Source organism: Pristis pectinata, chromosome 4, assembly GCF_009764475.1.
Source record: "Pristis pectinata isolate sPriPec2 chromosome 4, sPriPec2.1.pri, whole genome shotgun sequence".
Classification (NCBI taxonomy): domain Eukaryota; kingdom Metazoa; phylum Chordata; class Chondrichthyes; order Rhinopristiformes; family Pristidae; genus Pristis; species Pristis pectinata.
In genome coordinates, this window is record NC_067408.1 from 35,691,009 (window position 1) to 35,717,312 (window position 26,304).

The window sequence follows — 26,304 nt, forward strand, 5'->3', positions numbered from 1 at the left end:
GCCTATATCAAAATGAAAGGCCTTATTTTCTCTTCAGTTATGCCCTTCTCTAGTCACTTACATTGTCTGCATCCTGCAAATCTCTGTAGCCTCACAGTTCACAGTGCCACCCAGCTTAGTATCAACAAACTTGGATATGTTAATCTTCATCCCCTCATCCAATCCCAAATGACCCATTTACTACTATGTAGTCTGTTGACCAATCCTCAAACCACACTACCCTTAATACCATGTGCTCTAAACTAGTTTGATAATCATATCGTTTCTTACCGACAACCTTTGGAATGTCCAAAAATGCCATATCAACTAGTTTAACATCATTTATTATGCTAGTTACAACCTAAAGAAAAAAACAGATTTGTCAAACACCATTTCCCTTTCATAAATTCATTTTGACACTGCCCAATCCAATGATTATGTGTCCATTACTGTTTCCTTCATGTAAGGCAAGCTGGAATAAATGTCCTGGTTTCCTCTTTCCTTCCCTTAAATAGTTGTGTTACCTTTTCTACCTTCCAATATGAGAACCATTCTCACATCAATTTTGGAAGATGACAGCAAGGGCATCCACCATCTCCTTCAAAAACCCTAGGGTGCAGTTCGTCAGCCATTGGGTGCTCATCTTTTAGTCCCATTAATTTCTACAATACATTTAAAAAAAATAAAACAATGCTAGTTTCTTGGAGATTCATCATCTTCTATGAAAATGGGCAAGATGTCTGTGGTTTCCTTATTCCGCCAATAGAATTTCCCTTGTTACAGTCTACAAGGGACCCACATTAATTTTAGCTAATTTGTTTACATACCTTGAGGCTCAGACTGGTTTTGTTTCTTGCTAGCCTACTCATATTTTGCTTTCCTTATCAATGCCTTGGTCAAGAATACACAGAGTGCCTGCATTGTTTACTTGGTGATCTGCCTTCCACATTGAACAATTCCACTCTTGTTGAAAGGACTTTTCTTTCATGAGGTTTCTCTCTAATGACTCAAATGCATCTCAGTAGACCAATAAAGCTATCACGCAAAAGAACAAGCCTTGGAGAGAAATCAGAATCCATTCATTGAAATGAGACACCTATATTGTGGCTGCAGAAGTTGTATTGCACTCATCCTTTAAGGGCAATAAATAGTAAAGCATACTCTGGTTTGTTCAAAGAGTTTTGTGTTTAATAAATTATTCAATACCTTGAAGTAATACAAATACCAGTGAATGGGAATTTAGTGCATAAGCATTTCACTGAACTTGTGAATGGATTATAAGTTGCCTGCCTTGAATTGATGCTGCAAGTTATAAACCATACTTAGTTACTCATATGGTTTATATCCAGCCAATTACAACTGACATGGCCAAGCTTACTTTGGTGAATAGGTTTCACAACATTCCTCATTTTGATTTTAGTTTCCTCTAGACCACTAACAATGACTGTCAAATAAGATTTCATAGCTTTCAAGCCTGCCCCACTGTCAAAAGTATTTTTGTTTAAATCATCATCTGTTTTTCTGGTTTGATATCCTATTACTTACCAATTGGCACTGAAGCTGATAATAAAAATGTGAGTTGTTGCAGTGTGGATGAATTCATCACTATTAAGCATTTGTAGAACACATTTAATGATATTAAAAATTGGGAATGGATGGATGCAGCAGGGGTGTTCTCTCCCTCCACCCCAAATGATCTAGGATATGCATATAAAATCCATCTGTTTAAAGTGCCATCCAGAAAAAACTCAAATTTAAACTATTGTGCATGCCTCTTCACTTGTTATTTTAAGTAAATAGATTAATTTGGTGAGAATTAAGAGTTCACTGAAAGCATTGCTAAAAAGAGGTGTTTTCAGCAAGATTTAATCAGTAGAAGAGAAAGTTTGCAGCAGTAACTCCACAGGTTTGTTCCTATGCTTGAAAACTCTTTCATTACAGAGAATCACAGACTGCTTTGGAGAAGAATTGGGTAAATGCCAATGCGGAATTGGACGATCAATTATCAGTGAACACAAGGATTTTGAACCAACTTGCTGGCATACTTTGCTTTGAAGTTTATGCTCAATTCTACACACACACACACACACACACACACAATTTCCAAACTCTGCCACAAGCTCAGACAGTGGCCAATAAGAACAAGACTGCACTAACTGTAAAAATCAAAGGCCCATAGATGCTGGAAATCCAAAACAAAAGCAGAAAAATGCAGGAAGAGCTCAGCAAGTCAGGCAGCATTTCGGGTTCGTGACCTTTCATAATGCTGACTGCTTCCCTTTCTGAAGACGCTGCCCAGCTTGCTGGGTTTTTCCAGCATTTTCTGTTTTTGTTTTTACATTAATTGAATGTTGAGTCATCTATGTTATACCCATGCATTACGATTCCAAAGTAGTTTTGTTAAAGACCCATAATAACCTACCAATCTGCCTCGGTTAAGGAATAGCTATCTGACCACCACGAGATTTTGGATGTGCACGGCATCGTTTATTTTCTTCAATAATTAGCCACTTGGCTTCACTCAGGAAATTTGAAGTTTAATAACCTGGACACATTTCTGTTATTGCCTACCACACATCATCATTTCTTTTATCCCCTCTGAGGGCAAGTCTCTTGTCTATCATCCAAAATCATCTTACTGTCAAGCTGTCCTTGATTAGCTTCAATCCACCTGCCTTAACTAAAATTCAAAAATAATTCCCTTCACTGTGTGTACATTTTAAAACCACTAAAGTTTTTCCCCATAAATGTGTACACATACACATTTGCCCAGGGTCTTAAATTATTTGCAATGAATTTAAGATTGTAACTCTGTAACCAGTATATAAATTTGTTTCATTCATATTAAGCATTAGCTCACTTACCAATGTTTAAAAAAAATGAAACTTTCACAATTCCCAATGGCATCTATCTTTTTCAGTTAAAGGTGGCAGCATTGGGTGCTTTCATGGATGGTTACGTACAGCAACTCTAACTGCAAAGACACACTCTTTCACCTTCCTATCCAGTATACCTGTAGGGAGATACCTGTGGCAAACTTCATCCCACTACTTCCTTGATGCTCCCACCACTTGAGCAATTGCTGCTTCCATGTTTCCCCATAAAATATCCATTCATGCACAACCAACACCTTTTGTCAAAGATACTGTGACCATTGCATGGAAATTCAGACTTTGAAAAGTTGACAGTGCTCCTCACAGGGTATACCTTCCTCCCCACTCCCCTACAAAACAAAAATCATCACGGCATTTGCCAACTCACACCTTGAACTTTACCCCTGCTCCACTGGTACCATTCCTTGTTTCACCCCTCTTATCTCCTTAAAATCCTCATCATCCATTTCCCTCTGCTCCTTCGGTCTCTGCACTGAGCAGCAGTGTTGAATTCACTGCAAGTGAATCTTTGCATTGTAACAATATTCCCATCAATTTTAATGATGCCAGATAGCAATGTGGTTGATTCATAACAGCTTCCTGAAAAAGCCACTCAATTAGGGTTGGAAAACAAATATTGATTTTGCCACTAACACCCACAACACATTAAAAAGGGCCTCTACCCCAACCAGTCTCAGGTAAACCAGTTTCCAGGAAATTTCAAAACTCAAACCATCATCTTTCATCCCCACCACAAACTTAATATCTGGCCTCCAATTCACATCTCTAACCTCCATTTGGATGTTCTAACAAATATTCTGGTTTCCAATTTCTTACCGTTTTCTGCACTTTACACCCCTTTACAATGCCCCACCATCAATATAGTGAAGCATGCCTTCCTTATCTTACCCCTCACTGAAGCTCCACTGCACTTTCCTCTTGAGACCCACTTTTAATATCAACTCTTTCACTGAGCCTTTGATCATGTTCTAATCTGCCTCAGTACATCTTCCCTCACCCATCCACCCCTCAAGATGTGTACATAAAAATAAACATTGTTTATTTTTGGGCATCTGGATTTAGTGCAGATTCCACAATGCACCACATAATGATATGACAACACTTAATAGTTATTAATTTCCAAGTCAAAAAGCACCAGAAGTTCAACTGGGCACTCCAACCTGCATTTATACTAATGAAGAGTTTTCACTATCAAACATCTACTGTTGCCATTCCTGATGCAACACCCCTTTAGATCACGGCTGAGGAAATTGGTCCAAGTAGTTTGGAGATGTATCTGTTGCTGGCCATTCAGAACAACAAGGCTGTTTTACTGCAGCAGTTTGATTTTAAGGAAGTCTCCCCAAGCAAATCCTAGCCAGGTGCTGGGACTTTACTCAAGTAGGTTTTCTTTAACTACTTATCTCCTGAAACCCCCTCTCTCCCCCCTCCCATAGACTTCACTCCTAGACTTACTTCCCATTTTCCTGAGTGCATCTGCAATGGGACAAAGGAATGCAAGAGGACCATTCAATGACATGGATACCACAAGCACTAAATGAATTATTAAGCCTCAGGTCCACGACCAAATCAATTGGTGCTGTGCCACATAGTGACATTAATTTCTGGGCCTGTAGGTTGTCTTTTGATAAAGTTTTGTACTGCAAGTCACCTTAATTAATTCTTTACTCTTTCAGCCCTTTCATCTCCAAACACGAGTGTTTGTCTAATTTATAGCAATGGATCTACTGAAGTTTCTTACAATCAAAGATCTGGAAAACCGAAGCCATTATCTTCATTACCTGCTACAGACTCCATCCCTGGCAGGGATGAAAAAGGACTGTTTACAAACTCAGTGTATATTTTAGCCAGAGATTATTAGAGCACACATCCTCCCCATCACCAAGACAGGTTACATCCATGTATATTACATGGCCTGATTCAGCTCTTCCCTCAGTCCATTTGTTGCCAAGAGGAAAATAAAAGTCCCTTCCATGCCTTTTATCTCTGGCCAGGTAGTCCCACACACTCCTGAGCACTTTGTTCCACCCTCCGTAAACTGACATCCAAAACTCTTGTTTGTTTACACCTATTTCTGTGCACCCAATACCCCTCTGCTCCTGGTTAACATCATTCAAGGCAGCCACACCTACCATCAAAGATCACCATCATCTGGGCTATGCCATCTTCTCACAGCTACCATTAGGCAGGAGGTACAGAAGCTTGAAGACCCACACCACCAAGTTCAAGGACAGCTACTTCCCTTCAATCATTCGGTTTTTAAACCAACCAGCACAACTCGAAGTCACTGCAATTTAGCAGCACCTTTTACTTCGCACTAAAATTAACTTTGTTTTCTGCTCTAATTGTGTACTTTCTTGTAAAATTGTGTATAATTTATATTTTCTTGTGAATGCTGCTTATCTGATGCTACGTGCCTGTGATGCTGCTTCAAGTAAGTTTTTCATTGCACCTGTGCATATGACAATAAACTCAACTTTGACTATAACAACATTTTGACATTTAAAGATGTTCATTGTTTTGAAATCCCTACAAGATCTCGGTCTTCCCAATCACAGTAATCTCCTCCAACCTGGAAGTGCATTTTGCTGCTCTAATTCTGGCCATCGCTTATTTTAACAAGTCCATCATTGCTGTCTGTCTTCAGCTACCAAGACGCTCAGCCGAATCTTTGCTTTCTACTCCCCTCCCCCCGCCCTAATTTCCCTAAATGTGGTGTTAATTTTTGTTAACCCTCTAGCGCCTTAGTAAGTTTTACTACATTAAGGGCGCTAAACATAAATAAAAGGTTATTTGTAGTCAGTTGTTAAGCCTGACAGCGTCCAACTCCCCTCCGGTGGCTTCCAATGGATCCAAAGAGAATCGCAAATGAACGAAGGATATGCTTCGAAAACCATTAAACAAACTCCTAACGTATAAATATAATAACGCGAGTTCGCCACTGAACATGCTTAAAAATCGATGTAATTCTGTCAGGTCTCTCAGCAGATTGTGTTGCCTTCGAGTTGCAGGAAGCAACACAGTGTGACCAACCCACGTTCAAATCAGCTGTTCGAGTTTAATTGCCGTTTCTTTAAAAAAAACGTGCTTCCCAGTTTACTTCTACTGCTGTAATTCCTCTGGACAATTGAAGAAAAAAAATTCAATGCAGAAGTAAATACGACTTTGAAGTAATCTGAACAAACTCATCCGGCTTGTCACAAACTGAAACGCATGACTCATTTGTACAGACATCCAAATATTTTGCCTGATCAATTTTGTAGAAATCCTAGTAAGGTGGAGCTACTATTAGAGTCGTACACGTTGCCCACAATCCGCAGTCTCCCTCTCTCTCTCTCTCTCTCTGTGGAACTCCTTGCCTGGGTTGTGGGCGCTGAGCTGAGCTGTCAATCAGCAGCGTTGTTTGTCGTAGCCAGTTTCAGTGTGAGCAGCCCAGTGAAACCTACACGTCGCGGAGAAGGCGAGCCTCTGCCAGCAGCTGCAGCCCATGCCGTCCGGAGCATTTACCAGCAGCACCCGCTTACTGGGTCCGCTCACCACTTCATACAGGAATTGAGAGTCCTCCTGGGAAAGAAGGATCTACGAAAGAACCGCATTGGTGTAGATCGAGCACGATTACTTACCTATTTATGTTTGGTCACGCCCCTGGACGGTTCCATTTTGAGCCTTGGAGGACCAGCAGGGAAAAAAAACGAGAGAAAGAAAGAGAGCTCTTAGATAATAGAAAAGCACTGAACATGTAGTGAGAGGTGAAGGAGGATGAAGTGGGCAAGATCAGCGGTTAAAGTGATGTCAGATTAAAAACCTAAATCAGGTATACAAGAATGCTCTTAAAGGCTTTTGCATAGTGTTGCGCATATTTCGAATAGCAATATTTGGGCGTATGTTTGCATTGAACGAAGGTTGCACCAAGCTGGCTTTGCTCCGATTGCATACGAGTCTCCAGCCTTGGCTGGCTTTTGTTTGTGCTTTTTGTCGTGCACTGCCGTCAGATCGCAGCCCCCGCCTTGTTTTTGTTGGTGCTGCCTTATATTTTTATTTCCTTATTTCCTCCCCCCTCCCACCCCCCCCCCACCCCCTTTCAGTGGTTGCTCGGGCTACGCGGCGACTTTAGTGCGTCGGTTATTTTTTTTGTATTGATCGTGATTATTGTATGGTCAATGTTGGGACGGTTTGCTTTTCTTTAAGATCGTGCCTAGGCCTGAATTGTAACTGTACATTTTTTTGTCTGCATTGCAAGGGATACAAAGGCTCTCGGCCTTGTACGGTTTGATGTACAGTAATTACAGATGAGCAAGAGTGACGAATTTTAGTGACCCAACAAAGCTTTAGCGCACTGTTTTGCTCTTTATTTATATATTTATTTTAGGAAGGGTGTGCATGCTCTTCCGCCTGCATTTGTATTCATAAAAATAATATTTTAAAACTCTTTTGCATCGTTAGCTGCTTTCTGGTTAAAATGCCAGTTCGGGCTTGTCGTGTGCGATAGAATTTCCTTGCAAAGGCTTTCTAAGGCCTTTAGGTTTTCACTGCTGATGTTTGGATTCTGTCGGTTTCAGAAACTTTTAACAGCCCGGATAGAAAGCGGGATCCTAGTTTTTCCAATGGCAGTTTTAGTCTGGACTTTTCCCTTTATTGTCTACGTAGCAAACACAAGTTTGTATTCTTCAATCGGGCTCAACTTCTGCAAGAGTACTTTCTCCACTAAAAATATACTATATTGTAAATATTAACCTTTAATTAAAAGTAAAAGTTAAAATAATTGTGATCTATTAAAAAATCTGCCTATATTATTAGCCAACAGTTTAATGATACACCATTAGTGTCCAAGGGAGTACTTTCCTCCCAGGTGAGAAGTTGATTACATGTGTCGATTACATCTCAGTTCTGTTTTTGAGCTGTTAAAATAAAATAGCTTTAAAATTAGCCATGCACTGTCCAAATTACAAAAGAAACTCTATTCCTTATTCTCATTCATAAATATTATCCATATTTTCTGGAAAACCTCAATCTTTCTCATTTGTTCTGTCCAGATACCTCATTGTGGTTCTAGTGTGAACTGATCTTCTGTTTTCCGAGATCCAACATGCATCCAGTTCTTCTGTGTTGCTGTGCAGGGCAGGAGGAAAGGCTACTATTTAGCAAGAATTAGGTGGGTGGGGAGGGGGGGGACGTTGATCAATGATCAAAACAGACAATACACGTGTGTATATATGTTAAAAACTCCAATTTTAAAGCAGCTTAAAATGTTTCCTTTGAGTTTAATTTGTGCAAAACTTTGTTGGGTCTGCAGTTATTGCAGTAATGTTTGGACTATTGACCTCTAGGAATAGGGCAAGATTGATTTTGACAGTACCATGTGTGTCCATTGTTTGTCTGAGACTCCCTTTGTGGAAGTCATATAAGTTTGGTTGTGCAATACTGGAAATACTGATTTGCATTACCTGATCATTTGAAACAAAGAATCTCTATGCAAACCTCTGATGTGAAACAGGAATTAAAGAGAGATGGCCTTGGAGATTTTATTTTCCTGAAATGGACTACTGAATAACTCCAGCAATGAGTTTGATAAACTTAACTTAACGTGGTTGGTAAAATTCTCACCTCCTGAATAAGAAGTGTCTAAGTCCCAGTCTAGAACTTAAGCTTGTAATCTAGGTTGGTAGTTTGGTGCATGTGTGAGGGAGTATAATTTTGTCATCTTCTGTTCCATTAATTCAACTGAATGGTTAGAGTTCCAAGGCTTTATTTGTAGTATCAGGAGCTGTATGTCAATACCAACTCCTTCAGCTAACAGCAGTAGAACATATGTACCAGTTAGACATATAATTTGATGCCATGTTTGTCAATGCCATAATTTTTTGAGCATAAGGTGCACAATAAATTTAGCCTTCCACTTAATTGTTTGTACTCTGTGTTTTCATGTTCAAATTGTGCAATCAAATCACTAATACCATTTTAAACATAGTACATCTCTTGCCTTTTGTGGACCAATTGTGTATTCCGTGGATAAACTGGCTGATGACAATTCTGACAGTGTAATGAGAGAATTAAAAATTACGGTGTGCTTGGTGAATGATCACTTAAAAGTCTGTACTGTATTCTGCACTCTGGATGACTTTTAAATCCGACTTAAATGCCTGTTCTAATGATTGCACAATAAACAGCAGAACCACCACAATGCATTCTGCTTTAATTTTACAATTGGGATATGTTTACTTAACCTATTTACCACTTGGAACTTTATTTGAAAAATGTCCCTTTCCACACCAGTCAAGTAAAACCATTGTGGTGTAATATGTTGTATTTCTTTTATTGTAACTACCTTTGGTTTAAAAATACTACCTTAACTGGCATTGGATGTGTAGTTTCTGGGTTCCCACATGCTGTAAATTTGTAGGGAAATATCTGAATAGTTCTACACCAGATGACAAAATCAGGATTTTGTTATCAAGTGAGCATTTGTCAGCATTAAAAACTTTTCCCTTTAAATTTTATCCATTTAATATTTGAATATAGGAAGGCACTTTTCTTTTGTGTGCTATTATAATCTTTAATAGTGACATACATGAAATATCTGGCTCAGATATAAATCAACAGAAGGAATAAATCAATATTCCTTATCTAACAGATTATGAATTTAAAACTTGTCACACTGATATCTATCCAGGATTATTTGTTGCTGGTGCATAGAGTATCTTTCTGATATTGGAATATGTTCCATCTTCCACCTAAATTTGTTCTGATTTTGCTCTTGCTAATCCATTGCGAAATTCTCTGGGTCCAGTTTAAGGTGTATATTATTTATGGTTTTTTTTATTTGTGTGCCTAAGTATTTTCCCCATTGATATTCTGAATACTAAAATGGAAAAAAATTCCCGCATATACTAAACAAGTAAATACTTGTATACATGCTTTAGATGAGTACCCAGAACTTAAGCACTAAACAACCTGGAAACAAAAGTGGGATCCAGAACTTTGATATCACTCTCCTTTCATGATCAAGTGTTAAGGACTATGTTATTAACCTATGATTTGGTGGTTTGCATTCTATAGAATACCTTCCCCCACCTGCTTCTGCCTTCACCTCCACCACCACCATCAAATACAAGTCTACTCCTTTTTTCTCGTGATATTTGTTTAATTGTGAAAGGCTTGATTTTGTGGCAGATGCCTGACTGGTTAATGTATAAAGCAGAAGGAGCAGAGGAGCATAGTATTTTTTCCAAATGTCTGCATATAACATTTACCATCAGTTTTCTGTTGACAAGAGCCATTGGTTTTATGAACAAGATTTCTGACTGTTGTTGCTTTTTTAAATATATGGATACCCCTTTTTAATTTTTACATCTTTTAGAATACCATTTAATTTTATAATTACTCTTCTCTTTTAGGGGTTATTCATTTTCCTTCTCATGCAAGTTTTTGAATGTTTGTAAAATACTTCTTTTTTTTTAAAAAGTCCAGTATCTCTGTGCATGTTTAAAAAAAGTCTTGTTAATTATTTAGCCAGCTAATAGGATGTGTTTCTAAACCATTATTAAGGGAGTAAACAAAATATTGGTCTTTTACTATCTTCTTTTGTAAATGTCTTTTTTTCTTTCATTTCCTTTTTGTTGACAGCAGTATCCAAGTCTAGATTTGCCTAGGCTTGGAGAGATTTTGTATCACCACTGTCCCTGTTAAAGTTCAGGCGGTACATGAAAGAGAGGCCCAGTAGGCAGTGTCACCCAAGAGGTCACGTGAGATTTGATCAGAGAATCAGCAGCTGGTTGGGGAAACAAAAGAAATGAGGCCCCAAAATTGTGTGTATGAAACCTTTGTACATTTTTGAGCAAATATTAGGAGTCTTAGGCTGGTGAAGGCTCCAGCAATATTTTTGCATGAGGCTGTGTAGTTTGACCATGTTCAGGAGATTGTGAGGTGGATATTGACTTCCAGATACTCATTTGCTCAAATATTCTTTGTCTTGTTTTTGCTTCACTTCTAGTAGTTGTGCAATTTCTATTGTTAGAATTAATGCCGATGGACAAGTTTACAGCATCTCCCATGAAAAGACAATTTATTTTGTAAAAATACTTTTCTTCTAACCCACTCAGAAGTAATAATATAAAGTACAGGCAACCCATGTGTTATGGACAGTTGTGTTCCTACAAAACATCTACATTGCGATTTTCTGTAACGTGAGGCTGCATCGTCTGTGCATGTGTCAGGAAACGCAAGTTTTCAACAAGAAAACAAATTTCATGTTTCTTTATTTACTCTTTTTTTTGCACAAATTTCATGACAGTGAATTTTATTCTGTAAGGGCAAATTTCCATTACCTGTACGGCTGTAATGCAGGGATCACCTGTACTTATAATATTAGTTTTGATTGGTAATTCTATTTGAAGTGTTTGTGATGTTGGTGCTAACTCCCATGCTGAAGTGCACAATTGTTCATGCATTGTTTCTTAAATGTTTCACTAAGTATTGGGACAATTTTTTTTCTCTAGAGCAGACTACCTAATTACTACCAAAGTTAATTAGACTTGCCATGGCGTATTTGCAATTTGCCTTACAAAAAAATGTAGAAATTGCACCAAAGGAAAGGGTTTTCTGAGTCCTGAATGAATAGACAGGTGCCAAATACATTGAGAAGTGAAGTAAAGGAAGGAAGGATTTGGGGAGAAAAGTCATAGTTTTACAATAGTATATACTTCTTAACCTCCAACAAAAGTGTAAGACCTGGAAGGAATAAGATTCCCCATTTGTAGCAATTATTTTTCTGTGCCAGAGATTGAGTGATAGTAATCACACTTCATTAATGGAGCACGTAGACTGCAGTAGACAAGAATTAACTGTCTGTGGTGTGTTTGTATCTGCAAGAGAATGAAAATGGTAAATGGATGGAGGTGGAAGATTGTGGAGCTAGTCGTGGTATACAGATATGGGGGAAAGATTAGAGAATTGCAAACCTGAATGGCTCTTTCATAGAACCAACACAGCATGATGGGCCAAGTTACTTTTTTTATTTGTGATGGAGTCTGTGCTGTGAACAGAGCATATGGAATGATTTTACATTATAGGATAGACAAGGTTTTAGATAGATTACATTAGTTGTGGGAAATAGAATATTGGAAAGAGACAAACATGCATATGGGATAGGCGTATGAGAAAAGAGTGATGAAGTGGAATTACCTCAGAGAACTATCACACACACACTGTGTCAAATGCCCTCCTGTGCAGTGTGATTCCATTTCACTGCATAATATAGCAGCTTCATTTTATTCGCTGCATTTCAGTAGTGCAGCAAATAATGGGATTCCATTTTTGTGAAGCTAACAGCTCAAAGGCATATTTCTACAACTTTTGGATTTCTTGTTTTAACAGCACATCTCTTACTGAAGTTGTTGTAACGCACATAAATAATGAGAAGTTCCATTAGATTCGCTGTTATTTTGACACTAAATTGTTATCCATTAATCTTGTTGGTGACCTACACATTCCTACCTGAAAAGGCTGCTAAAATTAGGTTTTGCTGGAATGTTGTCTAAAATCAATCTGACACAGTGGGGAAGGGTTTCTGATCTTTCATGCCATCATATTTCATGTTGTCTAGTGCTTTGGCAAAGGGAAGAGAATTCTGCTAGTAGATCTGACCCACAGTGTCCTGCATGCCTTGAAATGTCTGGTTTGATACACCAGTGGTTTATGAGTAGATAGCCTGCACCTACCACACCACTGGTGAATAGCAGAGTAGGGAACCTACAGAAGAGAGACAATAATTTATCAACTGGGTGGGCAGTAATAAATTTTAACCTTAACAGCTTCTTGTAAGAAAGTCATAAAAGCCTTCTGAAGTTCTGTGACATGATGTGAATTTCATAGATAGCTTTGAGTGACTGGATTGTTTGAAGCAGAGGTTCTCAATTTTTAGTTTGCTGCTCTCTGCTTCAAAGAAATTTGATTGTTTTTTGCATCTCCTTCCTATCCTTCTCCACTTGCAGTTATAAGTATGGAGTAAAGCCTTTTTTTTAAATAATTATATCCCGCTTCTAACTTTACCGTGAAACCCATTTTGAAAACCTAGAGTTTGGAGACTTAATTGGTATCAAGCATGCCTTTGCTCTTAATTCCAACAACTGTAAGGGATTTATTTATCAGAAAGACAGGACAATCCATTCATCTATCTCTACGTCTTCCACGCCATAGACCACCAAATCTAGGCTATCCCATGTCTACCCCTGAAACCTTGCATCTGTTAATTTTCTCCAGTTTCTTCTCAGGTTCTGTCCAAACACATTTCTTCTGAAGAATTTGTCTCGCTTAACTCCATTCCCAGCCATTTGAACCCATTCCTACTTGGCCACTGACCATCCACTTTCTCATTAGTCCCTTTGTCATCTGGTACTCTTACACTTATATGGCTAACAATTTTCTCACTTTCAAACATCATCCTTTTAAAATAATAACTTTCAACTGCTCATTCTCTTTACTGCATGTTAATTTTAACACAGACAACCAGACTCCCTTCCCTATCACCTCCCTGCTTGCTTCGTCCAGCTCAGTTGGAATGCCCTTGGCCTCAGCTATTCAGTTGTAGCCAGAAATAGGTTGCCTTCTCACTGTCACTCCATTATCCCCAAATGTTTACAATCTTTATGATCCTACATTTCTCCATCAGAAAGACTGCCTATTTCCATCCCAAAAACACCTTTCACTTCTGCCTTGGCCTAACTACTACAGAGATCATTGTCAATACATCTATCACCTCCAGATTTGACTACTCTGATCCTTTCCTTGATGGTTTTGCCTGCATCTTTTTTTTGTAAAAAGCTCCACTTAGCCATCACCCCTGGTTTTACTGCCCCACAGTGGCTCCTGGTTCCCATAAAGCTTCAGGATAAAAATGTTGGTCTTTTTGTTTTAAATCTGTCCATGGTCTAGAATTCCCAGATGTGTAGTAACAGCAGTAGAAACGTTACTCTCCAGTTTCCTCTTGTGCTTTATCTAAGCTCATCTAAACCATATGACATGCCTCAGTTAATTCCATTCCTACTCTTGTTCCCAATTAAAAATATAACTGGAAACCATTCAAATTCTCCTTCCTTCTCAATCTGTCCTCCTCTGCATTTCTTTCTTCCTTCCTCTGTTCCTCCACCTTTTCATTCCTGCTTTCATCTACCCAGACCCTAAGCACCATTTCTTCCTTTAACCCCTGAATCTCTCCACCTTTCTTGCCCTTTTTAAAGAGTTACAGAATTGTCTAGCACAGAAACAGGCCCTTTGGCCCACCACAAACGTGCCAACCTTTTGCCCACCTACACTAAATCCTATTTGCCCATATGAGGTCCTTATCCTCTATGCTTCGCCTATTTAAGTGCCTGTCTAAATGTCTCTCAAATGTAGTGATTGTATCTGACTCCACCACCTCCCCTGGCAGCGAGTTCCAGATATCAACCACACTGTGTAAAATCAAAACCTTTCTCCTCAAATCCTTTTTTAAAATTTCTTCTCACTTTAAACCTATACGCATCTTGTTTTTGATACCCTGACCATGGGGAGAAAGATCCTGACTGTCTACCCCACCTATGCCTCTTACAATTTTATGTACCTTAACTAGTCACCCTTCAGCCTTCTTTGCTCCAAGGAAAACAAACCCAGCCTATCCAGTCCTTTCCCATAACTAGTCCTTCAATCCAGGTAACGTCCTGATGAATCTCCTCTGCACTCTTTCCAGTGCAACCACGTCCTTTCCTATAGTGTGGTGACCAGGACTTTACACCAAGTGTGGTTTAACCAGTTCTCTGTAAGGTTGAAATTGGAGAAAGTCAATTCTCTTTGACCAATCCGGTGGCACACATTTTTTTTATTAATTATGCTTTGTGGTGCATATTTGCATGTTTTTGGCAGTGAAGAAGCTATATACGAAGTAGTTATTTTCTTTTCTGAAGGGTGTGTACTGAACTGCTTTACAGCTATTAAATTTATTTTACAATCTAATCATTATTGTAACTTAAGGAAAGTGGGTGACTGATCTACATTCATTTAAGTTCATTACACTGTACTCAGAAAAATGTTGGTTCATATATTTGAGTGTTGTTGATAAAGGAAGAAGGATTAGCAATTTTTACTGCCATGAATCTTTTGCAACCACCCAAGAGCAGACAGGACCTCCATTTAAGTGTCTCATCTAAAAAATAATGCTCCCTCATAATTTAAAATGAAAACTGGAAAAGCTGGAAACACTCAGCAGGTCAGGCAGCATCTGCAGAAGAGGAGTAGAGTTAACATTTGAGGTCAGGGACCCTTTGACAAAACAGGATTTCTGACCCATAATATTAACACTTCTCATTCTGTAGATGTTGCGTGACTTGCTGAGTATTTCCAGCATTTTCTGTTTTTATTTCATATATCCAGCATTTAAGATTTTTTAATTTTCATTTAATATATTAAAGTATTTTACTTTGTAAATCTAAATCAAAATTGGTTTTCAAATCACTGAAATAATTTGCTAATTCCTTATTTATCAATAGAGAAAAGTACAACCAAATAGGACTGTGGCTCAGAGAGTGCAGTAAGTAATTTTTAAGTAAGTAAGTAATAGCTGATTATGCATTTGACTAGAAAGTGTTTTTGTAATTGTGATAACGTTTTATTGATCATTTGGATTAATTCAGTGCAAAGATTGCATAAACAGGTGTATGGTTACCTGTTATGTAACCATAACAGGTATGGTTACAAATGAATGGCTGAAATAACTTCAAAATAATAATTTGATGCAAGGTTTAAGTTTAATTATATAAACAGAACTACATAACTAGGGTCATTTCATTCTGTGAAAATAATGCTACAGTTTTTGAAATTATTGACATCATTGCAAACTTTATACTATATTCTTCTCGCACATTATTTTTGTACCTTTTATGCATAAAGTTTCTTTTCTGGCTTTAAATATCCAGGGCATTTAATGGAAAAGAATCTGCAATGGTATTCTTTTTACAAGATAGAACTGAATATTTCTACAGTCCATGTTTTATGGCTGTTGAGCATGTGTATACAGTAAATGAAGGATTCCTTTTAGTTTTATATCTGATTTTCAGCTAATGCTACAACTTTGACACTAATTGGCAGATCCATGCATGTGCACCATTCATTGGACATTTATCCTGTTTCTTATTTAAACTATGCTCATCCCATTTCTTATTTGCTCTGTATGCATTGTATATTCATATCCTCTAGTGATGACGAGCACCATATATATTGCAGTACAGAATTGCTTTGAATTTCTGTGAATGCACATACGTTGGGGGTGTGTATTGCATTGCGTTTAGCATTTGAAGCAGGAACCCGGAATAACATCCAGTTAATATTTGGTTAATGATGGGCTTATCTAAGGAGATGGAATAGAGGTTTTTTTGGTAGTCTACAAGCGTGCAGGTATATAAAGAGGTTCTACTTCAGTCCATGTACACATTTGTTAATTTGTATTTGTGATATGTACTTTTATTCAAGTGTGCAGTTGCAGTATCAATTAATACTGTGCGTCTGCAATCAATTTAATGTAATCTTACACACCAATTCTTTTTATAGCTGAAAACCCAATTACAGGTCAAAGCTGACTTAATATGAATTTGTTATAATCAAATATTCTACACTAAGTACTTACTTAACATCGGATATTTTCATAAATTTAATCAAAAGCTACAGATGCAAGAAATAGACCAAAATGCTTCCTGTTTAACTATTAAAACTGCATCGTTTCTGAAAATCCTCAAATAAATCTCAAGGCTTTGCCAAAATAAAACTCCCTTCCCAGCCTTCGCCTGATGCTGGATAAGAAAAACTACTAGATTTTATTTTGATGAGTGCCCACAGCATTCCTTATAATCCTGATTTGGTTAGTTCTGCTTTTAACAAATAGTCTAACAATATTTTTAACCGAATTTGATCTTTCCTGGGCAGTGTTGTAAATCACTTTTTTTCAAATACTAGAGTAATCTAGTAAGGTACTGTTGTGTATTGTACTCTGAATTCAGTAGCTAAAATTTCAGTTCAGTCAATTCCTCCACCAGATCTCCCTCTGTTGAAGATTTCAGAGGAATTGGAGAAGGGGAGGTCTGTCCTCTCCTGAAATTCTAGGATAGAAGTTACTTTTCCTGTCCTTTGTATTGCACCTCATTATCAGAGATCAACATTGATGTCCACAGACTGGACAATCTCGGTTATGATTTGCAACAATGTGTTCTCCAATGTGGATTAGGAGTGGAGTGTGCTTTGGGAAAGAATATTGCTGCAGGCAGTTAAATTTGGACACCTTTGTGATTCAGCAAGCTTCAGTATATGGTTACTTAAGTCTTGCATCAACATAATCTGAAATGTGGTTCTCAGCCTGTTGTATATCCTAAGATGTTGATGATAATGGCACAATTAGAACTGACTAAGGTTCCCTTTCTTAGTTGCTGCTGGGGACTGTTGATGGGAACGTTTGTGTTGATTATCTGGTGAGAAAAACTTGAGATGGTTGTGTTGTCCTTTACTTGAATAACTTCCTGGCAATAGTGTGTGAATGATAGCCACTTGGGAGAATACCTAGTGTCCATGGATCTGTATCCAGCAAGAATTTGACTTCACGAATGACGGGGGAGCTGGATGAAAGGAGAACTGTAATGAAAATCGCTTGAAGTGTTCGAAAAATGGGTGAGTGAATTAGCTGATGTTCAAGGTTGAACTCTTTTCATTGGAACTGGAAAAGATTGGGGATACGTGTTAAGCAGTTACAGAAGTAGGACAAGGCTGGAAGGGAGGAAAAAAACAAAAGAGAACGTTTGTGTAAAGCAGTGGAGGAAACGACGAAAAGTGACGCAAGGGAATAGGACATGTAATGATAAAAATGAAGGAAATTCTCGAGACACTCACAGGTCCAATATCTTTTCATTTGCTTAAAGATTCAACAGATGAGTCCAGAAGAAGTGTAAACAAATAGGAATAGTAGAATCGTTGTCTAGAAAATTGTTAAGGTGCTTTATAGAATGTTTAAAAAATCAACAAACTTAATTTACAAAGGTAATAGGGAATGTAAATTGTTTTTGAATTTGTATCTCTTTTTAGCACAACAACATTTCTCTTGAAACAAGAACAGTTTTTACTTTCTTGAAGACCATGCAGCTTTTGTGTGAAAAGTTAGGAGGCAGCAAAGAAATCAGAGCAAGAGGATCATGACCTCCATTAGGTACTTTACTCAAACATGTTGAGACTGTCGGTACAAGGGACAGCAGGGAATGACTTCAACTATAAGGTAGCCGAATCTTCATTCCTCCCGCTAATAACTGATCATGTCTGACCTGCTCAGGGTGCGTACTGTATGTCTCTGAGACTGACTCCTCCAAACACGAGGCTGGGCTCCGTGAACGCGCTGCCGGAGCGCGCTCGCCCCCGAATGTTGTGAATCAAACTTTTTAAGGTTGTGCCCGTTCGGAGTCGGGAGTTTAATCTTCCACGTAGCGACAGCGGGAGGGGAAAGCGGAGCTTGCAAAAATAAAACCCACGGCGTAAATAATACCCACACCGAGCCAAGTGGACTGGCGGGGGTGAGGTAAAGGTTGTTGCGGGCTGGAGAGGATCCAGAAGCGAGGGAGAGCGCGGGGTTGGATACATTGACCTCGATACATTGTTTCAGCTGGAGCGGCTCTTCCTGATCAGTAACAGCAGGTAACAGCGCGGCTTCTTCAAACTGCCCGTCGAGCTGGGCTCGCCTCCGGCGCTCTGTGTGTGTGTGTGTCTCTCTCTCTCTCTCTGACTGTGGGGGTGTTTATTGTGATGGTTTTCTTTATTTATTGATCTGCGGTGTGCCTTTGGACGGACAGAGCGCGTTCCAACTGAAACTGAATCCAGCCTGTGTTTGTTTTCTGGTGGGACGCTGGGTGGGTGGGGGGGGGGGGGGAGGTTGTGGGTTGACGGGGTGTCATCCAGACTTCAAAAAGCCTGGACTGGATTCCCGATTGGGGAGGGGGGGGTAAAATAACAAACCCCCCTTTTCCCGGCACCGGGGAGGGAGGGGGTCGACAGAGGCAGTGGGCTGTCGTTGGTGGTGAGGGTGCTGTTTAACTGAACTCTTCTATGATTTGGTGGTGGTTGTTATTTTGACCTATTGTTCGGCTTCTGGATTCGAGGGTGGGAGGGGGGCGGTTAATGGATTGATATTGAAGGAGCTGGAATGGTCCCGTTTATTACCCTCGCCCCCACCCAGCCCCCCGTGGCCGGGGAGACAGTTGGCTGGGCTCGGAGCGCCTCGGCTTTGCTCCCTTCCCGCAGATTCATTGTTGCTTTGTTTGGCTGCGAGCACGTGGTGCCCTGGCGGCGCGGCCCCGAATCGCTGCTCCGCTTAACATCCTTGCATTGTGTCATCGGGGTTGTATCAAAGCAACCCCACCAGGGGCAAAAAGGCGGTCTTGGGGAAAACCCCAGCTTTTTGTTTTTGCTGCAGGATCTGCTCTGTGCACGAGTTGAAAAGATGTGCCTGATTTCCCCCTCCCCCGTGCATCAGCTTGACCGTGTTCTGCCGCTGGGCAGAGTAACCCATGTCCTTTGAAGTGGCGCAGGCAAAGCTACATTGTGTACCCTCTCGACTTCTGGATTTCAAAACAAAAATATCACGGCCGCAACTGGGAAGTTTCCCCCGGCCGTAAGTTCGCGACTTTCTAAGTTTCCAAATTGAATTGAGATGTAGGTTGAAAACTTAGTGCATACAACCTTTTATTCCGGGCATTAGATCGCGGCATAGGGCCTTCACGCACAGTCCCAGTGTCAGCCAAATGCTCCCCTTGTCCGTCTGCCAGTTTACTTGGCACATCCTAGTATATCTTTGCATTTGTGATGGGGTTAAGGTGAGCCCTCAGTTGATGTATTATAACTGGTATCTGAATTTAAAGTGTGTTTTGTCTTGTGAATCACTGTTCACAATCTTATGACAAATATTTCCCATCTGGACGTGAGTACCTTGTATTCATGAGTGCAATTATTTTCTCGTGTTTTCACTGGTAAAAGCCTGACTCCTTGAGAGAAGCTTCCTCCAACTGAGATGGTAGGAGATGTTTTTCCATGTAGTTCATTTCTGGATGGATTTATGTTTGCTGATGTTCCCAACTAGTGGTCAGTTGACAGAGCATAACATTTTGCTCTACAATGTGCTATAGTTAAACGCACATCATAAGATATACCATTTGCCAATGATCCTGATGACCAAAAATGAAAGCAAATGTTTGGCAGAGTTGGAATTTCTGATCCTCATTATATTTATGCTGGTACATGGGACATTGAACACAGTATAACTAAAACAATCCATTGATAAAGTCCTCGTGCAGGGGTCTCGACCCAAAAGTGTTGACAAATCCTTTGCCCCACCCCCTGCCCCCCATAGATGCTGCTCGACCTGCTGAGTTCTGCCTGCAGACTGTTTGTTCATCCATATTACAGCATCTGTAGTCTCTTGTGTCTCCATTGGTAATAGTGGTGAGCAGTGCTACTTGCAAATACTATGTACTTAAACCCAAATAATTAGGAGCAGAAATTCTAATTTAGCAAAACCATTTTGTTTTCCAGTTGGTAGAACAGTACAACAGTGTAATGGATACGACTTCTCTTTCACAATACCAAAGCAAATAATGTAGAATTATCTAATTCCAGTACATTTAAAATGATCCAGGTAATTAATTAATTTGTGCTCCTCTTACAAGTTGGTTTAAAATTGTACACCATAGCTACCTAACAAAGAAAAATTTGTTCTCATTTTATTTTAGTTTAGTTCAACACCAGTATAAAGTTCTGATGAAAGGTCAAGCATCTTAAATTTAAAGTTACGGGTTGCATCTCAGCCACGATACTGAAGTCTACTAAGTGTAAAATGAACCACCCTTGGCTTTCAATGCGTTCTTTCTCGCAACCAGAGGAGCTTTTATGGCAGACATTAGTAAAAGATAGCTAGCCAGCTTAGGCATGGAATAGAATTTTTTTTTAAAAAGGCTTGACTTAAACATGGAATGTTAGTGGCAGTAAGAAGGAAAGTCTTTTGGGTAATTTTTTTTGTAGTGAAAATCAAAAAAAAAAATTGCAGATTCTGGAAATTTGAAACAAAAGCAGAAAATGCTGGAAAAACTCAGCAGGTCAGGCATTTCCTTTTTTCCCAGTTTTTATGAAGGGTTGCAGGCCCAAAAACATCGACTGTTTCTCTTTCCACAGATGCTGCCTGACCTGAGTTTTTCCAGCAATTTATGATTTTTTTTAATGCTTGATGCATCTTTGGGCATGCTTAATCTGGAAGTTCATGCTAAGCAAAAGAACTTGGCACTGAGTAATATTTCTTGCCTTTTTTTAAGAAAAAAAACATCTGAAATGCTGCACAGCCAATGAAATGATGTTGAAGCAAAGTCACTTTTCTAATAGCTACATAACAAACAGCATTGAGATGATCGTAGCTTCTTAATTAGATATTGTTGAAGGATAAAAATTGGGCAAAACACTGGGAGAACTTGTTTGTAGATAGATGTTGATTAGATTGTAACAGGCTGTGATGTTTTGATTTAATGGAAAAGGTGTTTGCAGAATTGTTTACAAATATTATGGAAACTTATTTTTAAGTTCCCTACCATTTAGAGAAGTGTCTGTGCGGTGTTTGAGAGAGAAGCAAACAATCAGGAGGGAAGCAATTTTATATCATTAGTCCCTTTGTCAAGTTTTCATATTGATGCATTACTTGGAATGGAGGGACAGTAACTGAGCCTCTCACTGTACTGGATGCAGATTTGTGTTTGTGATTCCAACTCTCTGGAATCTTGCCTAAGTGATTGATACTCATGTGTATGACTCCAGAAATTGTTGGTTCAAATCCACTCCTGAGATCTGAACCTGTAATCTAGACTAAAAGTACAGGATTGAAGTACCACCTTTTGTATGCATTGTAAGTTAAACACCTGCTTTCTCAGATAAATGTAAACAAAATCTCATGGCGTTATTTAAAGGACAACAGAAGAGTTCCCCAGGTATTTTGGCCAATATTTATCCTCCAATCAAAGTCTAATACATCTAGGCATTAACTCACTGCTGTTTGTGGGGCATTGATGGTTGAATAGTGGTTTTTGTCAAATTCTATTAGCTCTACGGCACTTTACGGTGCACTGAGGTCACAAAAAGTATTATATAAAAATAAGTTGTTTCACTGACTATTAGCCTCTGGACTGGACTACACTTCCATATCATCAATTCTACAAATGAATGGTAACTATTTGAGAACAGAGGTGTTTTTTTGTATCTTCTGGTTTAAATAAGTCGAAGTCTCATCATAGCACTTAAACTTGAAGCTATGTGTCCTTAAGCCATTGCAGTCATACAGTACGTGTGATAATGGTGCCATTATACACTGGGATCATGTGCCACTGGCTTCATATATTAGTAATCACCCGCCCTTCCCAACAGTATTTTGTACTGAACCATTATGAAAGATTTACTTGGAAAAGTGGGGCTTGGTGAAATGAGCCTATGGCCATGTATCAAAAATCATCCCCACATTGACTATGATTTACACAGTTGTTTCACAGAGTGGTAATAGGAGTTACTTGTGAGATACTTTTTGTTTCTTGTGTATTCACAAGTAGCACAATATTTACCTCTAAAATATAATGTTTTTCTTTGCTTGAGTAGAATTTTTTTTTCTTTTTCTTTTGACAAATTTACAAAGACAGTTACGGTCCTGCGCTTTGAATGAGACATTAAAATGAATCATGTGGAATCATGGAAACAAATAAAGGTGGTTTTATGGAGCCAGAGTCAATATTCCTCTCTCAAACAAGAACACCGCAAACAGATGAGCTAGTTATTAATTTTATTGTGGGATGTTGCTGTGCAAAATAATGTCAGCCTGTTATTAACATGAAAACAATTACTACAGTTTGTTTTAGAATTAGAACTTCATTTAACATGAAGAGTTTTGGGACATTTAGCAGAGTAATGTTTATGTAGCATTCCATTTAAAAGCATATTTTCCTGCTGTATTTTTTGCATATTTGATATCATGAAGGTTTCTGTTTTGAGGATTTTCCTCTTTAAATTTAGAATTAATGTTTGTTGGTTGCAAGACTATTAATTTTCATTAAATAGTGGCTAGGCTGGCAGATAATAAAGCAAAAACATATCAACAGTTCAGTTTCAGCCAGTTTGTTTCTGGAGACGGTGTAGCATGTGATCAATCTAAGGAACATGGTAAAATCAGCTGAACTTAACTGATGGTCATCATTAATAAACTAATTTACTTGTATTAACATTTACATGTGTCATTTCACAAGTTTTTTTTTTGCGGGTATAATTCATATAATGATCCGTGCAAAACTTCTTGACATTAGTTTGATCAGTCATGGTTTCATATTTACAGTGCTTAAATAATATAGTGGTTACATTTTATCTCAACCCTAAGTTGCCTTTGTGATTGAGTAACCTGACAAAATATATGGTATCAGGTATTTTGAATGTAATTAGGTGTGGTGACCAAGATGCACTAGATTAGGACACAATTTGGCCTTCAAACTTCGTCCATCTGATCACTCAGAACTTTTTCAACCGACCATCATCTTGTTCCTGGTCCACAATACAGAAATGTCCATAATAAAAAAACAAATTTGGAGATGTCTTGGGAAGCTGTTAGTGTGGCTCATGAGAAATAGAAAAAAGCAGTAACTGCTTGTCAGATGTGGAGTTAGGCATAAGTGAGAGAATTTTCCTATCAGAACTGTCTTATAATCTCTTTTTGCTGCATTTAAATAATTTCTTAAACAATTCCATGTGTTGTCTCAGAAATTTATTCTGGTATCTCTACGTGAAAAGCATTTTGGTCAGCCTAAATACAATCTTACTAATTTGAGCATCTGTTTCTGTCCTATTTCCATGGTTTAATTTGAACTAACGTTCCAAACTATCCTTTATAAAACCATATCTTTCTTGTCTATGATATAGAGCTCAATTCTCTTTTTTTGTCTTAGGTCCGCAGTGCTAGCAATCAGCCTTGTAGCTCAGCTTTATTCTGCCTCCAGTATTTGAATGTCTTTTTCCTTAATCACTTGAACTGGATGCAGTAATAAAGGTGTAGCACATTGTATAATTTAGTCATAACTTCCTCTGGAATAAACTCTGTTATGGTTAACTAGCATAGAGTGATATTTAATTCTGAATTAGCATTTGCTGCATCCTAATTCCAGTGCTAAATTTTAACGTGAGGTGACCAAAGTAAATATTCTGTTGTTTAGAACAAGAGGATGACATTTATCTTGATAAGCAAGATAAAAATCAATTCCCTTTCTTTCTTTCTCCCCATCTACCACATGTAAATAGATATAATAATAATACTTAAATTTAGCTAAGACATTTTTGCTTGGATGCGAAACTTCAACGTCAGTTGCATGTATGCAATTTTATTTTGGAACATTTGCCTGGCGTGATATTTTCTCTTTAACTAGGTATCATGTAAGGTTAAAAATTAATGTGTTGACAAAATATTGTAAATAAAGCATTGGTAGTTAGTGGGGAAAATATAGTTTATTCTTGCACACAGTGAAATACAATGTAATTAATTTTTGCCCTTCAATATGTTTGGTTAAATTGATCAACATGATTTGAAAAACAAATTGTATCTGGCACTGTATTTTTTTCTGAACAGCTGTGCTAATCTCTCAAAGCTCTGTGTACTGCCCATACCTGGCAATCATTACTAACCTATTTTAAACCACAAGGGCAGTACTTGCATTCTGGACAAAGAATGTACCTGTGATGTTTTTAAAAAAATCCTCAAATCCAACTGTGGGTGGGGGCAGTGGCTGCAAGGCAATGGTAAGAAATCACTTACTCTGACAAGATAATTAAATTTTCCCAAAAATAATGATCAGAATATCTGCCCTATGCAAACTTAACAATCCCGTGGCTCACCTACTGAGAATTATAGCTCAATTAAAAGCTGTAAAGACCTTTTTATAAAATACTTAATGCAAATTAAAGTGTAAGTATACGCAGATCACTAGTATAAAGGCCAAAATAATATCTCCTTTTGTGGTAGACATCAGCCCAGAATGGCTGAAAACTTTGGGTTCATGGCATTCTTAATGCCACCAACTGAATGATTTTGAATCTTTTATTCAGTTGCTGATCTCCACCCCCAAGTCCCTTGAACAGCTGTTCCTCCCACACTACTATGAACATGTGTTCCCTTTGTCTGAGTGACAGCTGCATGTACAGTTTTAACAATATGGTTCACTTCACTTACTATCAAAAAGTACACAAGGGAAAATTTAAATTGCTTTTATACAGTATTTCTTCTATTTGCAAGCTTGGTCCTTGCAGCTTAATTGTTACTTGCTTCTCAACGTGAAATTAGCTTTACCTGTGGAATTAAAACTAGAAACCCAACATCTCATCTATTGTTCTCTGTAATAATGAATCGGACCATGAAGGCTCAAATTTTTTTCTGCACACGTGATTACTTTCTACTGTTGTTCTTTGATTAATATAGGACATCAGATCTGTAGCACACTTTCAGTTTTTAACCAGCAAGTGAAAATCATGTATCATTTATGATTTCCAAACCTATTTTTTTTTAAAGAAGATTCCACAATGTAGTATATAATAATCTTTTCAAATCTATACTGAAATGCAAGTACGTAATAGATTTGGAAAGATTATGACATTATTAGACTGTGGAATCTTCATTTAAAAATGGGTACCATTTATGATTTCCAAACCTGATTTTTCACTTGCTGGTTTGGCAAATTATATCGTTCATTCCTGTTTGCTCATCATTGATAAGGCAGGATCTCTCTGGTTATGACAGGACTCTATTGTTTTAATTTGTTGGATGAATGATTGTGCTGTCAAAAACTCATGAACCTGCAAGGATAGATTTCAAACCACAGTTGTGGTCTTTTTGAAGGATTATCATGAATTGTTAGGTTTCCATCAATCCGTAATAGATATTTGAATCCTTCTAATTATTGCTCCTTCACCATGTATAAAATGTTTTTATGAGAAAATATGATGCCTTATAGTTATACAAGCTGCAAAGTTGGATGGGACTCCCTGTAAATTATTTAGACTAGCAAAAGAAGAATGGATTAACATGCACTTAAAAGGTGGGTGAATAAGTGACTAATGATTCCCTTATCCTTTAGTGCTTTTTGAACCAAATTGGCACGATCAGATCTCCGAAGGACATGTACCCACTAAAAGCCAGAGCAAAATCTGACTAACAATTCCAGTAGTGTCAAGAACAGATTTGTCATGAGCACCAGTAGATATCGAAGCTTTGTTTTTTTTTCCGCCAGCTACAACGAGATCCCACCACCAGCCACATCTTCTCCTCCCCACCTCTTTCCACCTTCCACAGGGACCACTCCCTTCCTGACTCCACTCATCTCTC

General features: G+C 38.4%; 1 protein-coding gene across 4 annotated transcripts in view; it reads left to right on the forward strand.

Moving 5' to 3' along the window:
* The window catches only part of rnf44 (ring finger protein 44), a 137,335-nt gene that overhangs the window by 47,623 nt on the left and 63,408 nt on the right, over positions 1-26,304 (forward strand). Inside the window, exon 1 of one of the 4 annotated variants that reach the window (XM_052014566.1) lies at positions 6,310-6,687. The exons of 2 other annotated variants lie outside the window; for them this stretch is intronic. The gene's annotated coding sequence lies outside the window, so the exon portion shown is untranslated. Of the gene's footprint in view, positions 1-6,309; positions 6,688-18,312; positions 18,567-26,304 lie in introns of those variants that run through there. One more of the 4 variants, XM_052014567.1, reaches the window with a different exon arrangement.